The sequence below is a fragment of the Euprymna scolopes genome, chromosome 20 (assembly GCF_053919585.1).
Source record: "Euprymna scolopes isolate OS-2025 chromosome 20, ASM5391958v1, whole genome shotgun sequence".
In the NCBI taxonomy this organism is placed as follows: domain Eukaryota; kingdom Metazoa; phylum Mollusca; class Cephalopoda; order Sepiida; family Sepiolidae; genus Euprymna; species Euprymna scolopes.
In genome coordinates this window covers 59944926-59963325 of record NC_136501.1, presented here as the reverse complement: position 1 = coordinate 59963325, position 18400 = coordinate 59944926, and positions in this window count along the sequence as shown.

Genomic DNA, 18400 nt, shown 5'->3' with positions numbered 1-18400 from the left:
CAAAGTGTACCATAATTACAGGAGCCTATTATGCTTCACTTTTGAAGAAATTAAGGGAAGCTATCAAAATCAAGAGATGGGGCAAGATCAACAAAGCTACCCTCCTCCTGCAGTACAACGCTCCGGTCCACAACTCGCATGTCGTCAGATCAGACGCACGAGTGTATGGTTATGAAATCCTCCCCTATCCTCTCTACTCTCCTGGCCTTGCAACCTTTGACTTTCACCTCTTCCCAGCCATGAAGTAGATTTTGAAAAGAAAGCGTTTCCTAGATATATGCCGCCTTGATTTCTGAAGTCCCTTCGTGGTTGGGGGACCAACCTGAGGTGTTCTAGAGCGGCATCAAACGATGGGAGAATGCATATTTATGTAGAGAAAGACTAATAGCTCTGCCAAGTTTCGTCGCTCTACTACTATGGGGAGTGGGTCAGGGGCATTACTTATTGCACACATCTCGTACTTTCAATTTTTTTTACAGAAAGCCCATATTGGTGAGCAATAACGCAGCACCGTCTCCAATACGGCTCTGAAAAGGTTTTCTTGGTGTGTTTCGAGAGAGCAGATTTCCAGACAGCTTTCAGCCGATGAAGTGCACTCCAAGTCACTGCTATTGTAACATTGACGTCTTGTCCGGTGAATTCGGAATGGCTGTCGAGATATTTGAAGTCCTCTACTTGAGCTATGTCTAGTGTTTCAATTGGGCCGGTTTGGTGGAATAACATATATTATATTTTACCTGCATTTATATGCACTCCAATCATGGCACCTGACTTTTCCAGGATATTAATAATTATTGTATATTAGCATTGCCGTTAGCAAAGAAAATAGGGACATCAACGTAATCGACATCGGTATTGTCTTTGCTGGATGTTGTCGGCTTTGTTTTTCATGAAGGTCACCACTTATCAAGTCCTGGAAGCCACTCAAGTATAAGGGTTATTGCGTGTACAGTCATAGATGAGGTAGTATCGTAGTAATCGTTAGTATTGGAGATTTGAAGACAATGTAAGTTATATTTCCTATATTGATCAACAGATTGTTTCAGAACGTAGTCGAGAGAGATTACAAACCAAAATGGAGCCAGGCTCTTAGCCAGTAGTGCCCCAGTGGTAATCATACATATTCCTAATTAGTTAATCTCAGTGGTCTTTCTTTTTCTTTTCTTTTTTCATTTTTTTTTTTTTGTAAGTTATTTTACAGATTTTCCTTACACGGCATATATATTCAATGTTTTATTTTTCTCGCCTTGCATGTTCTCTTCTATGCCCCGGTCGTTTATTATCCCTGCGGTTCTATACGTCATTGATATTTTACTAAAATCCGCGTGTTTTCCATGATGAACTTCCTCTCAATTTTGATAGAGCACCTGGAACATTTGTCCGAACAGAACTTCATTAAAAATAAAAGAATTAATGTACGATATACACGAGTTGACTTAAGTCAGTATCTGCTATGGCATACAGCTTAAGGTCATACGTGAAAAAGAAGTAGTTGACAATTTTGTACGAATCTTGTTGGCGGCTCATTATGAATCATAACAGGAGTAATATTATGAATCATAATAAGAGTGTTTATTAAATAAATTTATGTCTGTAGATGTTACAATATGAATTGAAAACGACAATAAACGGATAATGGAGAATCTCCCCTTGAAGGTTTATTCGGTATAAACGTATTTATAGGCATATGGTTGATAGTTTTATGTTAGGGCTGTTATGGTGAAAATAGAAAGAAGCTAACTCGTATAAACGTATTTATAGACATATTGGTGACAGATTTGTGTTGTGACTGTTCTGGGGTAAATAGAAAGACGTTCACTCATATAAACATATTTATATGCATATTGTTGACAGTTTTGTGTTGTGACTGTTCTGGGGTTAACAAAAGAGCAGCTCACTCGTATAAACGTATTCAAAGGAATATTGTTGACAGTTTTATGTTGTGACTGTTCTGGGGTAAATAGAAAGAAGATCACTCGCACAAACGTATTTACAATCATATTGTTCAAAGTTTTGTGTTGTGACTGTTCTGGGGTAAATCAAAAGACGCTCATTCGTATAAATGTATTCATAGGCATATTGGTGACAGTTTTGTGTTGTGACTGTTCTGGGGTAAATATAAAGAAGCTCACTCGTATAAATGTATTTATAGGCATTTTGTTGACAGTTTTGTGCTGTGACTGTTCTGGGGTAAATAGAAAGAAGCTCACTCGTATAAACGTATCGATAGGAATATTGTTGACAGCTTGTGTTGTGACTTTTCTAGGCAAAATAGAAAGAAGCTAACTCGTATAAACGTATTTATATGCATATTGTTGACAGTTTTGTGTTGTGATTGTTGTGGTGGTGAAAGAGGCTAACTCGTATAAACGTATTTATAGGCATATTATTGACAGTTTGTGTTGTGGTTGTTGTGGGGTAAATAGAAAGAACCTCACACGTGTAAACGTACTCATAGGCATATTGTTGACAGTTTTGTTGTCACTATTTTGAGGTAAATAGAAAGAAGCTCACTCGTATACATTAATTTATAGGCATATTGTTGACACATCTGTGTTGTGACTGTGCTGGGGTAAATTAAAAGAAGTGTACTCGTATAAACGTATTTATAGTCATATTATAGACAGATTTGTGTTGGGACTCTTCTAGGAGAAATAGAAAGAAGCTCATTCGTATAAATGTATTTATAGAAATCTTGTTGACAATTTTCTGTTGTCACTGTTCGGGGGAGAATAAAAAGAAGCACATTCGTATAAACGTATTTATAGGCATATTGTTGACAGTTTTGTGTTGTGACTATTCTCAGGAAAATAGAAAGAAACCTCACTCGTATGAACGTATCAATAGGCATATTGTAAACAGTTTTGTGTTGTGGCTCTTCTGAGGAAAAAAGAAAGAAACTCACTCGTATAAACGTATAAATAAGCACATCGTTTACAGTTTTGTGTTGTGATTGTTGTGGGGTTAATAAAAAGAATCTCACTAGTATAAACGTATTTATAGGCATATTGTTGACAGTATTGTGTTGTGGCTGTTCCAGGGTAAATAGAAAGAAGCTCAGTCGTATTAAAGTATTTATTAGAATATTGCTGATAGTTTTATACTGTGACTTATCTGAGGAAAGAGAAAGCAGCTCACTTGTATAAACGTATTCATAGGTATATTGTTGACAGTTTTGTGTTGTGAATTTTCTGAAGAAAAAAGAAAGAAGCTCACTCGTGTAAACGTATTCATAGGCGTATTTTTGACAGTTTTGTGTGTAGCTGTTCTGGGGTAAAAAGAAAGAAGCTCACTCGTATGAACGTATTTATAGGCATTGGTTTGTGTGGTGACTGTTTTGAGGAAAATAGAAAGAAGCTCACTCGTATACAATTATTTATAGGCATATTTTTGACAGATTTGTGTTGTGACTGTTCTGGGGTAAATAGAAAGAAGCTCACTCGTATAAATCTATTTATAGAACTATTGTTACAGTCTTGTGTTGTGACTGTCCTGTGGTAAATTGAACGAAGCTAACTCGTATAAAACTATTTATAGGATTATTGTTGACAGATTTGTGCTGTGACTGAACTGGGGTAAATCCACAGAAGCTCACTCGTATAAACGTATGTGTATGCATGTTGTTGACAGTTGTGTGTTGTGACTTTTCTGGGCTAAATAAAATGAAGTTCACTCGTATGAACGTATTTATACGTATATTGTTGACGGTTTTGTGTTGTGACTGTTCTGGGGTAAATAGAATGAAGCTAACTCGTATAAACGTACTTATAGATCTGTTGTTGACAGTTTTGTATTGTGACTGTTCTGTGGTTAATAGAAAGAAGCTAACTCGTATAAACTGATTTATGTGATTATTGCTGACAATTTTGTGTTGTGGCTCTTCTGGGATAAATCAAAAGAATCTCACTCGTATGAACGTATTCATGGGCATATTTTTGATAGTTTTGTGTTGTGACAGTTCTTGGGTAAATAGAAAGGAGTTCACTCGTATACACATATGTATAGGTATATTGTTGACAGTTTGTGTTTTGATTGTTTTGTAGTAAAACAACGGCCACTCGTATAAAGTCCTTATAAGCATATTGTTGACAGTTTTTGTTTTGTGAAAGTTATGGGGTAAATAGAAAGAAGCTCACTCGTATACACGTATTAATAGGTATATTGTTGACAGTTTTATGTTGTGACTGGTCTGGGGTAAAAAGAAAGGCGCTCACTTGTATAAAAATATTTATAGGCATATTGTTACAGTTTTGTGTTGTTACTGTTGTGGGGTAAATAGAAAGAAGCTTACTATTATAAAGGTATGTATAGGCATATTGTTGACAGTTTTGTGTTGTGACTCGTCTGGGGTAAATAGAAAGAAGCTCACTCGTGTAAACGTATTTATAGGCATATTTTTAGCAGTTTTGTGCTGTGACTGTTCTTGGGTAAATAGAAAGAAGTTCACTCGTATAAACGTATCGATAGGAATATTGTTGACAGCTTGTGTTGTGACTTTTCTAGGCAAAATAGAAAGAAGCTAACTCGTATAAACGTATTTATAGGCATATTGTTGACAGTTTTGGGTTGTGACTGTTCTGAAAAAAATAGAAAGAAGCTCACTCGTTTAAACATATTAATAGGCCTATTGTTGACAGTTTTGTTTTATGACTGTTCAGGGGTAAATAGAAAGCAGTTCTCTCGTATGAACGTATTTATAGGTATATTGTTGACAGTTTTGCGTTGTAACTTTTCCGTGGTAAAAAGAAAGAAGCTCATTCGTATAAACGTACTTATATGCATATAGTTGACAGATTTGTATTGTGACTCTTCTGGGGTAAATAGAAAGAAGCTCAGTCGTACAAACGTATTTATAAGCATATTTTAGAAATTTTTCTGTTGTGACTTTTCTGGGGTAAATAGAAAGAAGCTCACTCGTATAAACGTATTTAAAGGAATGTTGTTGACAGTTTTGTGTTTTGACTTTTCGGAGGAAAAAAGCAAGAAGGTCACTCTTATAAATGTATTCATAGGCGTATTTTTGACAGTTTTTTGTGTAACTGCTCTGGGGTAAAAAGAATGAAGCTCACTGGTATGAACGTATTTATAGGCATATTGTTGATAGTTTGTGTTGTGACTGTTCTGTGATAAATAGAATGGAGCTCATTATTATAAACGTATTCATAGGAATATTGTGGACCGTTTTGTTTTGTGACTATTCTGGCGTAAATAGAAAGAATTTCACTCGTATAAACGTATTTATAGGCATATTGTTTTCAGTTTTGTGTTGTGACTGTCCTGTAGTAAAGATAAAGAAGCTCACTTGAAGAAACCTATTCATAGGCATATTTTTTACAGTTTTATGGGGTAAATATAAAGAAGCTCACTCGTATAAAGTATTCATAAGTATATTGTTGAGAGTTTTGTGATGTGATTTTTCTGTGGAAAATAGAAAGAAGCTCACTCGTGTAAACGTTTTCATAGGCATATTGTTGACAGTTTTATGTTGTGCCTGTTCTGGGGTAAATAAAAAGAAGCTCACTCGTATACAATTATTTATAGGCATATTGTTGACATTTTTTGTTGTGACTGTTGACAGTTTAGCGTTTTGACTTTTCTGAGGTAAATAAAAAGAAGATACCTCATATAAACGTATCTATAAGCATATTGTTGGTATATTCGTTTTGTGACTGTTCTGTGGAAAATAGAAGGAAGCCGACTCGTATAGACATATTATTACGCATATTAGTGACTGTTTTATGTTGTTACTATGCTTGGGTAAATAGAACGGAGATCACTCGTATAAACGTATTTGTAGGAATATTGTGGACCGGTTGGTTTGTGACTGGTCTGGCGTAAATAGAAAGAAGTTCACTCGTATAAACGTATTCATAGGCATATTGTTGACAGTTTTTAGCTATGACTGTTCTGGGGTAAATAGAAAGAAGCTCACTCCTATAAACGTATTTATAGGCATATTGATGACATTTTTGCGTTGTGACTTTTATGGGGTAAATAGAATTAAACTAACTCGTATAAAGCTATTATGTACAGTTTTGTGTTGTGACTGTTCGGGGGTAAAAAGAAAGAAGCTCACTTGTATAAACGTATTTATAGTCATATTGTTACAGTTTGGTGTTGTGACTGTTCAGGGGTAAACAGAGAGAAGCTCGATCGTATGAACGTATTCATAGGCGTATTGTTGACAGTTTTGTGTTGTTAATGTTCTGTGGTAAATAGAAAGACGATTGCCCATATAAACGTATTTATAGGCACTCGTGTTTATAGGCATATTTTTTGCAGTTTTGTGTTGTGACTTTTATGTGGTAAATAGAAAGGATCTCACTCGCACAAACGTATTTATAGTCATATTGTTGACAGATTTCTGTTGTTACTGTTCTGGAGTAAAAAGAAAGAAACTTACTTGTATAAATGTATTTATAGGCATATTGTTTACAGTGTTGTGTTGTGACTGTGCTGGGGTTAATAGAAAGTCGCTCACTCGTATAAACATATTTATACGCATATTGTTTACACATTCGTTTTGATACTCATCTGTGGTAAATAGAATGAGGTTTACTTGTATAAACGCATTTATAGGCAAAAGGTTGACAGTTTTGTGCTGTGTCTGTTCTGGGGTAAATAGAAAAAAGATCACTCGCATAAACGTATTTATAGGCGTATTGTTGATAGTTTTTGGTTGTGACCGTTTTGGGGTAAATAGAAAGAAGCTCAATCATATACTAATGCATAGGCATATTATTTACAGTTTTGTGGTGTGACTGTCCTGTGGTAAATAGAAAGGAACCTAGTCGTATACACGTATTTGTAGGCACATTTTTGACAGTTTTGTGTTGTGACTGTTCTGGCGTAAAAAAAGAAGCTCACTTGTACAAACGTAGTTATAGGCATATTGTTACAGTTTTGTGTAGTGACTGTTCTGGGATAAATAGAAGCTCACCCGTATAAACGTATTTATAAGCAAAATGAACTTTATCATTTACAGCCTTTGATGTGTTGCCGTAGATGGTCGTGTCATCAGCAAAGATGTCAACGAATGATTTAAGTATGTGTTTAGGGAGGTCATTGATGTAGATCAGGAAGAGAGTTGGGCCAGGATTGACCCCTGAGGGATTCCAGCATTTATATTGCAGGCCTCCGATTTTTGTCCATCTACCACTACTCTTATGAGCCTATCGGAGAGAAATGATTTAATGATTGAGAAAACATTTCCAGTTATACCGTAGCTGGAAATCTTGTGAAGTAGACCCTTATGCCATACCTTGTCGAAGGCCTTTGATATGTCAAGAGCAATTGCCCTAGAAAAGACAGCCTTTGTCAAGAGATTCACTAATCCTGTGGGATATAACCGTCAGCACATCTGCGGTAGATCTTGCAGAGCGGAAACCATATTGTGTGTCACTAAGAAGGTTATTTCTGCCGAGGTGGTTTACTATTTCTCTATTTAATATGGATTCCAGCAACTTACTCATAACACACAGGAGACTTATTCGTCTGTACTGAGAGGGAGACGACTTATCACCTGAATTCTTAAATACAGAGCAAACTGATGAGGTCTTCCGGGGAGTCGGAAAGCACTTCTCCTTAAGGCAGCGCTTAAACAGTTTCGTAAGTATGGGAGCAAGTTCTGGTTGAAGCTTTTTTAACACTATAATTGGGATGCTTTACTGGAATCTAGGTTTTTTTATTAGCTTGGCGACCTCATGCACGGATATTTGTATGTTACCTAGCTTGTTCTGTGTTATAGGAGGAAATATGGGGAGTTGATGGTTTTCGTCGCATAGGGTAGAATTAGCTGCAAAGTTCTTTGCAAATAGTTTGGCCTTTTCTGACGCTGACGAGATGACCTCTGGTCCATTGATAATGGTTGGGATAGAACGCACACTTCTGTTCAGGATCCTATTTGTTATTTGCCAAAACTGGTGCGATCCAAGCCGCTGATCAGCTACCTTGGATTTAACAGACTGGGCATATAGCTCTCTTGCATTTTTTATTACTCCTTTACAGTGGTTGCTGGCAGTCCTGAAAGCAGCTTTAGTCTCAGTGCATCTATTACGTTGGTAGCTATGGAAAAAGTGATTTCTGTGCGCGATAGCAGCAGCACATTCTGAGGAGAACCATGGCTGGCTGTTAGGTTTTCGTTGGAATTTTTTAGATGGTATGAATTGGTCTATGCCTACAATTAACCATTCGGTCAGATCTGATACTATACAGGACACTTCCTTTTTAAACATGGAGTGTAGAGGTAAATCAGATATGAATCTACGGAAGCTATCCCAGTCAGCCATAGAGTATCGGTATACAGTACGGTGGAGGGGTACGTCTGGGGGCTTCTTACATTTCGTTTTTTATCTTAACTGATACGACGGAGTGGTCGGAGGATCCTAGAGGAGAATGAACGGAATATCAACATAGCTCAGGGGAAGTTGAGAGAAAAATAAATAAAATAAATAAAGCCAAAACAAACAGGGTTTCTACCACTATTATTACAGTCAAGATGTGTTGCGCGGGTCATCTTGTCTGGCTTGATCACTATTGACTCCCACAACAATTATTTTATGATCAGCTCCTTCTTAGCAAATGGCCACAAACCCAAAAAACGTTTTCATATCAAGGAGAGTCTGGTGAGCTTCCATGTTCTTGTTGACAGTTAGGAGTCCTTATCATATGATCGAAAGCAGTGAAGGGCACTGATATACAGACGCGCCGAACATTTTGAAGCAGCCATAATAGACCAGGCGAAGCTCAAGGGAGCATGCAGGAAACGCAAAACCTTGCCGCTCAACCATGGAGATCTTGTTAATCACATAAACGTGCACGATACGTTCCATTACTGTTAGTTTCACCCAAACCAATGATCCTTTTCAGTGTCATCTCTGCTTAAGGGTGTATAAGTCGCTGGGAGGACTGAACAATCACTTTCGGACACAGACTTTACGTGAGCGAGGGAGTAACACTCGTCTGATAAAACGTTGCAATCATATATATATATATATATATATATAATATATATATATATATGTGTGTGTGTATGTATACATAAGCACATACATAAACATGTATATATATATAAGTGAACGTGTGTGTGTCTTTGTGTGTGTGTGTCTGTGTACATTTCCCTACGCAATAACTCTGTCATTTTTTAGTCTACAGACTCGGAATTTGATATAAAAGGTACAGAGATTTGAGAAAATCGATGTGTACGGGGTTCTGCTCGAAATTACGCTGTTAAGGGGAGAACGTTCAACGATTTTACCTTTAAGAACTCTACCAAACTCCTCCGACACTTTGGGGTCTAAACACTTGATATTTTAGATATTGGTTCTTTGGACATGGATCTAACTTAATAACTTGATTTGAGCCCTAAAAAAATAAATATTAAGGGGGTATAATAGGGGTCAAATTCTTTTAAAAATTACCGTTTTTTTTTGTTTTGTTTTTTTGCTCAGCATACACCTCCAAATACCCGAGCAACGCCGGGCACCCATTGCTAGTTTTATATATATATATATATATATATATATATATATATATATATATATATATATATATCGTGTTCACGTGTGTGTGTGTACGTGTTTGTGAAGAGATAGGGGGAGGGATTGGGAAGGGAAATAGAAATACGTTGACTAATAAAAAGACATATGTGAAGTAAAGCTTTACTTCCCGAAACATCTTGTTTAACAATCAAGTGCGATAATAACGTATTTTTATATTCTAAAAGCACATGTAATATTGAAATAAAAAAAAAGCAGAAAAACAATTAATGCCACTCCGCATTCTGTAGTTCTCATCAGTTAGGTCCGGTGAGAGTTATAACAAAAACACACAGACATGAATGCATGCACACACATACACACACACACACACACACACACACATATACATATATATATATATATATATATATATATATATATATACAGAGAGAAAGAGAGAGAGAAAGAGAGAAATCGGCACCAGTAAACTAAAGCAAAACCGTAATTATAATAATGGTTGCTATGTTAATTGTATCTGAAGTAAACTTTCTTCGTTCCACATAGGAACAGTTGTTTTGTTTCATCTTTTTTTTCTTTTTTGCTATTTTAACGCACATCAAACACATTTCGTTATGTTTGTGGAAGCCACTTTCCTGCTGAGCAGACTGATGTATTTTCAATGTTTTCGTAACAGCCATTTCTGAAAGTACAATTAAATATTAACAGTTAATTGCCCGACATTTCTATCCTGCTTACGCACAATAAAACCCTCTCACACACAGATACACACACATGCACACACAAATGCGCGCACACACACACACATTTATGTATGTATATATATATATATATAATTCACAGAGGAATCATTTCGCTTTATCGCAGCTCCTGAATTCTGTGAAAAAGCAGAGGCCTCAACCTGGATCGAAACTGACCGCTTCTAATCCCCACGCTATCGCGAGTGACTTGCTAAATGTAAGCGAAACTTCAATGTAAACAGTATATAAATTGTCAATTGCCAGACAGCTCGAATTGTTTTTACTATAATGAGCAATGCTTTAATATCTAATAACAACTCTACTGAAGATCAAGCGTTACTAGACTCGAGTAATTACTACATTACCAGGCATGCGCATTCAATTTTAAAATGCAGATAAGGCCCGCTTTAAACTTTTTATAGTATTTACTTCAACAGTACTCAATACATAGATAGGTCCAGGTAATAAATTTCATAAATTACTACTATATACATGTATATATATATATATATATATATATATATATATATATATATGTATATATAACTACTTCATTTATTCGCATAAATTTAATATATGAAAGTATAGATTTATGCGTAAACTTTAAGTATTTACTTCAAAAGTGATCAATACGTAGGTAGAGCTAGTTAGTAATTTATAAAATATATATGGCGATTAAGCTACACTGAATATTCTGCGTTTCATCCAACTATAGGATTCGACGAATCCTATAGTTGGATGAAACGCAGAATATTCAGGATACTAGCAAAAGTACCCGTCGTTGACTGGGTTCAAAGACAGCCTGCGGAAAATGGACTCTGATTTATGAAAGTATGATAGGTTATAGAAAGGAAGGGTTGTAAAGAGATAGCTTCGAATTCGGGGGTATCAAAACCAAAGCAAAATATGATGAAAGTAAAAATAAAATAGATAAACCCATAATTTATTATATCATGCCTGTTCACACTGATACACTTATCACAACATTCTGTGGATCTATATTTTAAAAAAAAACCTTGTTAAACTTTGTGACATATTTCCATTCTCTGGAGGTCAGGCACGAACGAACACCACATAATTTTATTATATCCTATTTCTTCAAACTGAAACATAATTGTCAAAGTATACTCACGCAGATAGATATGAAAAGTCTTTATAAAAGTGTATGCCTATTTCCATTCTATTGAGGCCAGGCGCGAACGCAGATCCTACAATTTTATTATACCATACCTATTTAAGTGAAAACATACTTATCAAAGGATGCTTGTGTACATCTATATCAAAACATTGGTAAACGTTTTCTTTTTAGATTTTAATGTTTTTATTTCTATACTTTTTGGACCAGGCGCGAATGCAGACCCCACAATTTTAATGAACCACCGTTCTGCAGGATCAAACATACTCTTTCCTGTGTCTCGATACATCTTCTATCATTATATACAATCAGTTTTTTTTTTAAATAGTGAACCATGTAGGAGCCTAATCGTGAGCTGACACACACACATTCAGCTTTATATTATAGATACTTTTTACACATGCATCACCACATTATTAAAGCCGAGAGGAGACAATAGAAGCAGCAAAACTAAAGCTGGCCTGATAGGATACTATATATATATATATATATATATATATATATATATATATATAAATATATATATATAGTTCCTTTATATATATATACATGTATATACATATATATGTATATATATATACAAATATATATATATATATATATATATATATACATGTAAATGAAGGGAAATTTGGGCGCATATTATTGGTTTGTAAATATAGGTTCTTATTTTAAAAATTCTCATAAAATTTTACAATAGAATAGAATTATAATCTTTAAAAAACTGCAAATTTTCATGTACTTTCTTTCCATAGAAACAAAAATATAAGCATTTTAACATTTAATTTGGCTTAGAGTTTTTTTTTCTTTTTTATATTACATTTTCACCCCAAACAAGGCGCAGTGCCACTTTGATGTAGGGGTTTACTATCAGGGACATAAGCTACAGGCGTACTATGTAGAGAGTTGGGCAGCAAGATGTCGGTTCACGTTACACTTGAACTTATGGTTGATAGTACAGTTTGGAAAGCAGAGACCCGGAAGGGAATTCCAAAGTCTAACGGTTCTGGGGAAGAAACTATGGGAGTAGAAAACTCTCTTACATCTAGGGATCACTACTGCGAAATGGGGGGATTTATCTGCTTGCCGGTTTGTCAGGGTTATCTATGTCGAGCGGGTACAAGTGCTTGCAGTTCGTCGGAGTAGTCACCGTTAAAATACTCGTAGAACAGGCATTTCGTCGATTGGACAGAGGCTGCAGCTTAGATGACGGTTCAGAATCTATCAGGTTGGCGAATTTCTTTTGAACATTGTCTATGAACGAGACTAGTGGCAGATGCCCAAATATGACAACAATACTCCATACATGTGCGAAAGCTGGCATTATAGAGATACAGGATACTTTCGGGCGTTAGTAGAGTGATTCTTCCTTCTTCGCAGCAGTCCTGGCAACGTTCTCAATGTAATTGTTCCAACTCATGTTTCCTGTGAAACTTAAGGCCGAGTTTAAATAAGTACTTTCAGATAAATGGTATTTGGCCATTGGTATTGGTTGTAGTGAAGGTTTCTTGTAATTATTGAAGGAAACATGTTTAGTCGTGGTAGCATTAAATGTGACCATCCATCTTTGTCCCCATTCCACTACAGATTGGAGGGCATCCTCTAGTATTTCTGCCATTTCCTTAGATAGGTGTTCATTTGTTTTCCTGTCGTGTCCGTTATAGAGCGTGGTGCCATTAGCATATGTACCCATCGCAGAGACAATTTTGTCAGGGTGGTGATTTATGAATATTAGGAATAATAATAGTTCCAAGGATAGACCCTGAGGCACTCCTGCATTTATATCACATTGTTGAGATGTTCGACCGTCGAGTACAATCTGGGTTTTTCTCTTATCTAAGAAGGATTTAATTATGTTAAGTATTCGTCCAGTGATACCGCAGGATCTGATTCTCCTGAGAAGACCTTCATGACATACTCTGTCAAAAGCCTTAGATATATCCAGAGCTGCCGCTCTAGCATCTCCTACTTTGTCCAGTGAAGTGTATATACGTTCAGAAATTATAGTTAGGATGTATGCTGTGGAACCGGCTTGCCTAAATCCATATATTGGCTCGATCAGTAAGGTAATAGACTAGAGATTGGTAAATTATGGACTCAAATATTCTGGCGAAAAGTAGGAGGATGCTTATGGGGTGAAAATTTAATGGGTAAGTTCTTTCGCCAGAATTCTTGAAAACTGGTACGGAACACGTTTTTAATAGCACAGCCAGGATGAGATCAGGTCCACATGTTTTGCAGTGTCAAGATAGCATGCACCATAGAAGGAGTGATTTCAGATCGTCTAGTGTGATGTCTCTCCGCAAAGGAAAGTCAGGGAAGGAGTGGTTAGCAGGGTCCAGTGTGGAGTTGGAGGTAAACCAACTGGTAAGCTTGTCAGCCTTCTCGGTTGCTGAGCAAACAACCTAATGATTGTTGGACAGTGGGGAAATTGTTGATTGCCCATTATTTACTACACTATTAGAGTATATATATATATATATATATATATATATATATATAACTACTTCATTAACTCACATAAAATTAATATACGAAAGTATAGATTTATGCGTAAACTTTAAGTATTTACTTCAAAAGTGTTCAATACGTAGGTAGAGCTAGTTAGTAATTTATAAACTATATATGGCGATTAAGCTATACTGAATATTCGGCGTTTCATCCACTCTAGGATTCGTCAGGCTTATGCGCGAATTCTGTGGTTGTTTCTCGTTTTTATATGGTCCTCTTCTGTTAAGGATTTTAGTTAGCCAATCAGCTTTCTAGTATCCATCGCGCCCCTTCCTATCAGCCAATAGGCATGCATTTTATCGAACAAAGGATCTGTTTTAAAACTAGGTTAGTGGTTTAAGGCAGACCTTTTTCTTTTTTTATATATACAAATATACATATGTGTACATACAAATATGCACATATATATATATATATATATATATATACATACATACATACATATATGTGAGATCGTTTATGTATATACATGTTTATTTAATTTATTTATTTGTTTATTTTCTGTTGTTTTTGTTAGTTTTAAAGCTATTTTGTATCGGTATCCTAGAGTAAGTTTTATTTTGTGAACACAGTAATTTGCTATTTCTCTTCTACAGTTTAATAGATTTTGGGGTTCTTTAAAGTACAGGACAGCAAATTTTTCATGAAGGCATAATTTACATGATTCGTCTAAATGCCTAAACGTGATAGCTTGTCTTATTATTTTCAATTTGACTACCGGCGAATGTCCGTTTTCTTTGAGTTCCCATTATTTATTCGCTAGTGTTGTTTTTATACGGTGTTTTTTTATTGTTGAATGTAATTTTATGGTCATAGTATCGGGTTTTGAAATCTAAGGAAGTCATGCCTACGTAATATTTCTTATTATTCGGGTTTTCTTTCGCAAATATTGTTGCCTGATAAACTACGCTTTTTGTTAGACATTTATTTTGAAGTGGGCAAAGTGTGCGGTGTCTACAGTTGCATTTATCTTGTTCGTTATTAGTATTTTTATTTATGGTATGATTGTTCTTGTCCGGGGTTAGTTTGTTGTTATTATTATTATTATTATTATTATTATTATTATTATTATTATTATTATTATTAATATTATTATTATTATTATTATTATTATTATTTCTGCTAGTGTTGGTTTTATTTTTGTCATGGTGTCTACTTTTTTATTGTTTATTTTGTTGTTGTTTACATTGTTTTTATTTAGTATTTTGTTATTATGTGATTTAATTATCAAATTTGATAATTAAAGCACATAATTACAAAATACTAAATAAAAACAATCTACCATCAATAACTATACGGATAAGCGAAACACTGGACCGTTTGCAGTTCAGGTTAAAATACAAAATGTACAGTTGTATGACGGGTGCTTATATTTGCTAAATTTATGTATGCGGTTAAGTTTCTAGTCTTCCGGTTAACAGGAAATTATCAATAAACTATCCTATAACTTACTCTGTCACATAACATTAACAAATATGCACTTGCATACGCAATTTCGCACTGTGGATGGTTACCGCACTACAAAAGCACACACACGCATATATATATATATATATATATATATATATATATATATATATATATATATATATATATATATATATATATAAATATAATCGAGGTAAGAGACTGATTAGAAATCAGATGAAACATCCTGATAGATATTACGTGAAGTAATACTTTCAGGGCGATCCTAGCCAAGAACGAGAACCGCAATATTTAAGAATAGAGCAATATATAAGTTTATATTTAAATTCTGAAAAAAAAAAACAATAACATATGGACACATATATTCGAATTAAGAATTTATTGTTTGACAAAAGGAATACATAGAAGGGGTTATGTTGATTTCCTTAATCCATGGATTTTCAATAATGGCTCATATCATCAGAGGAAATGAAATGCGGTTAGCAAAGTGTTTAGCTGTGCATAGACACTTATTTTGCTTTTCAGCACAAATATTGAAAATATTTTTTTGAATGGTGAATGATAATTATATGGAGATAATTATAGGAAAAGGGAATTTGATACAACCTGGGCAGTCCATTATCGGAAGGATTACGCAGAATATTGGTACAGTATATATATATATATATATATATATATATATATATATGACAAAAACCTATATAACAACTTTTATGATGTTGACCATCTTATAATTTATCCCTTTAAATCAGTTGACATTTACAATTATTGACAGTATCTGTTTCGTAGCGAAAAATTAATCACTTAAGTATTATATCAATCAATAAATCTATTATGCCTTTGACTCATCTGAAGAAATAGCAACAATCAAAGGACATAAAGTGACATGATTAAAATCCAACATTCGACGAGACGATACAAATTCCTTAATAATGTTTCCATTACGCCATTTTAATTTCAATGGTCAACATAATACATTTTGGAATATAGTTTTTTTTTCATTTATTCTCTATATTTCTGTGGAGTTACATTAATCTTCTAAATTTGTGCCCCCTCGACGTAAATACCCCCGACAAACCCGACAAGCAGCAAGATCCCACCCCTTCACAGTAGAGATCCCCAGATCTCAAGAGAGCCTTCTACGCCAGTAGTTTCTTTCCCATAACCGCTAGAGTTTGGGATTCCCTTCCAGGTTCCTGCTTCCCCAACTGTAATGACATGCAGAAGTTCAAGTGTAACGTGAACCGACATCTTTCCGCCCAACTCCCCACATAGTACACCTGTAGCTTATGTCCCTGATAGTAGCCCCCTACATCAAAGTAGCAAGGTGTCGTGTTTGGAGTTAAAATGTAATTAAAAAATAAATAAAAAATAAGGATTGGCATGTATTTTAAGAAAATATGTTTCTACAGAATATATATATATATATATATATATATATATATATATATATATATATATATATATATATATTTGTAAAGAAGTGAACGATGGCGGAAATTCAGTCGACTAAAATAAGATGGAAAACGGGGTGAGGAAAAGGGGGAAAAATGGAGGAAGTTACATGTAACAAATGTACAATTCAGTAAAATAAATAAGTCGATTAAAAACAAGATCGTTAAAATACACCCGAAGCGCTTTTCGTTCAGACTAACTTTTCAAGTGTATTAGTCTTAAAATTATTATTATTTTTTTTAATTTTATTTTTTTTTAGAATATTTGGTAATGGAATGGAGTAAGAGCAATTACTTATAACGTCACCAACTAACCTTCGGAAGAAACCCCCCCCCCATCCGATTTTGTTTTATATCATAAGTTGCTTAAAACGTGATTAGTTAAAGTTCAGAATAAAATCACGCTTTCTCTTAACGGTTAATTTAAAAAAAAAATCTTCTGAACGCTATTAAAAGTTAAATTCTTCACTAGTTTGGAGACGGAATGCGTTGTTGTGATAAGTGATTTTCTCTATTAATTCGCACTTTTTATTTTAAGATTCAAATATTAATAACTACATTTTATTTCAGTATTTAATTTATGTATTTCTGTTGTATTAAATGCTAGCTTTAATTTTTTTTTTTTTTTTTTTTTTCTCGTCCATAAATGTTTATCTACCAAGTTGATCTTAAATATTGTATAATCAATCCATTATATTATCATTTTCAGTCCCCCACCCCTAATTTCTGGCTCCCATCTTATCTCGCAATTACTTATAACGTCACCAACTAACCTTCGGAAGAAACCCCCCCCCCCATCCGATTTTGTTTTATATCATAAGTTGCTTAAAACGTGATTAGTTAAAGTTCAGAATAAAATCACGCTTTCTCTTAACGGTTAATTTAAAAAAAAAATCTTCTGAACGCTATTAAAAGTTAAATTCTTCACTAGTTTGGAGACGGAATGCGTTGTTGTGATAAGTGATTTTCTCTATTAATTCGCACTTTTTATTTTAAGATTCAAATATTAATAACTACATTTTATTTCAGTATTTAATTTATGTATTTCTGTTGTATTAAATGCTAGCTTTAATTTTTTTTTTTTTTTTTTTTTCTCGTCCATAAATGTTTATTTATCTACCGAGTTGATTGCAAAAATAGATTACCTAATTGTACTCATTTTTAGTTCGTGGGAGGGGAATCTATCACCATACTTTCCCTTAAACAGGTCCGTTGGACTTTTATTAAGTACAATACTTAATACTTATTTTTTATTTTTTATTTATTTATTTTTTTTTTTTTAATGGAGAGTAGAAAACGCATTGTGGATGCGTTATCGGCAGCTCCTGTTACTCTCGCTTCTTCTTATTTGTCCCTCAGTCCTCATTTTTAAATGAGTGATTTTTCTGACAAAGGGAGAAGAAAAAGCTGTTTTCTAGGTTGGCAGTATTTTTGCGCGAACAGTTGGCAGAGTTGGTGGAAATTTTCTGTTTCTATGTCTATCCTTGTAGCCATGTCACTAGTAAGGGTGCTGGAGGTAAACGTTTTGTCTGGGCTGACGTTATCCGCCTGATAGTCAGGGACCCGAACCTTGGATTAACCACTAAGGAGGCTGTCCTATCAGCAGGTGCAAAGTACTGGGGCTGCTGTATTGCC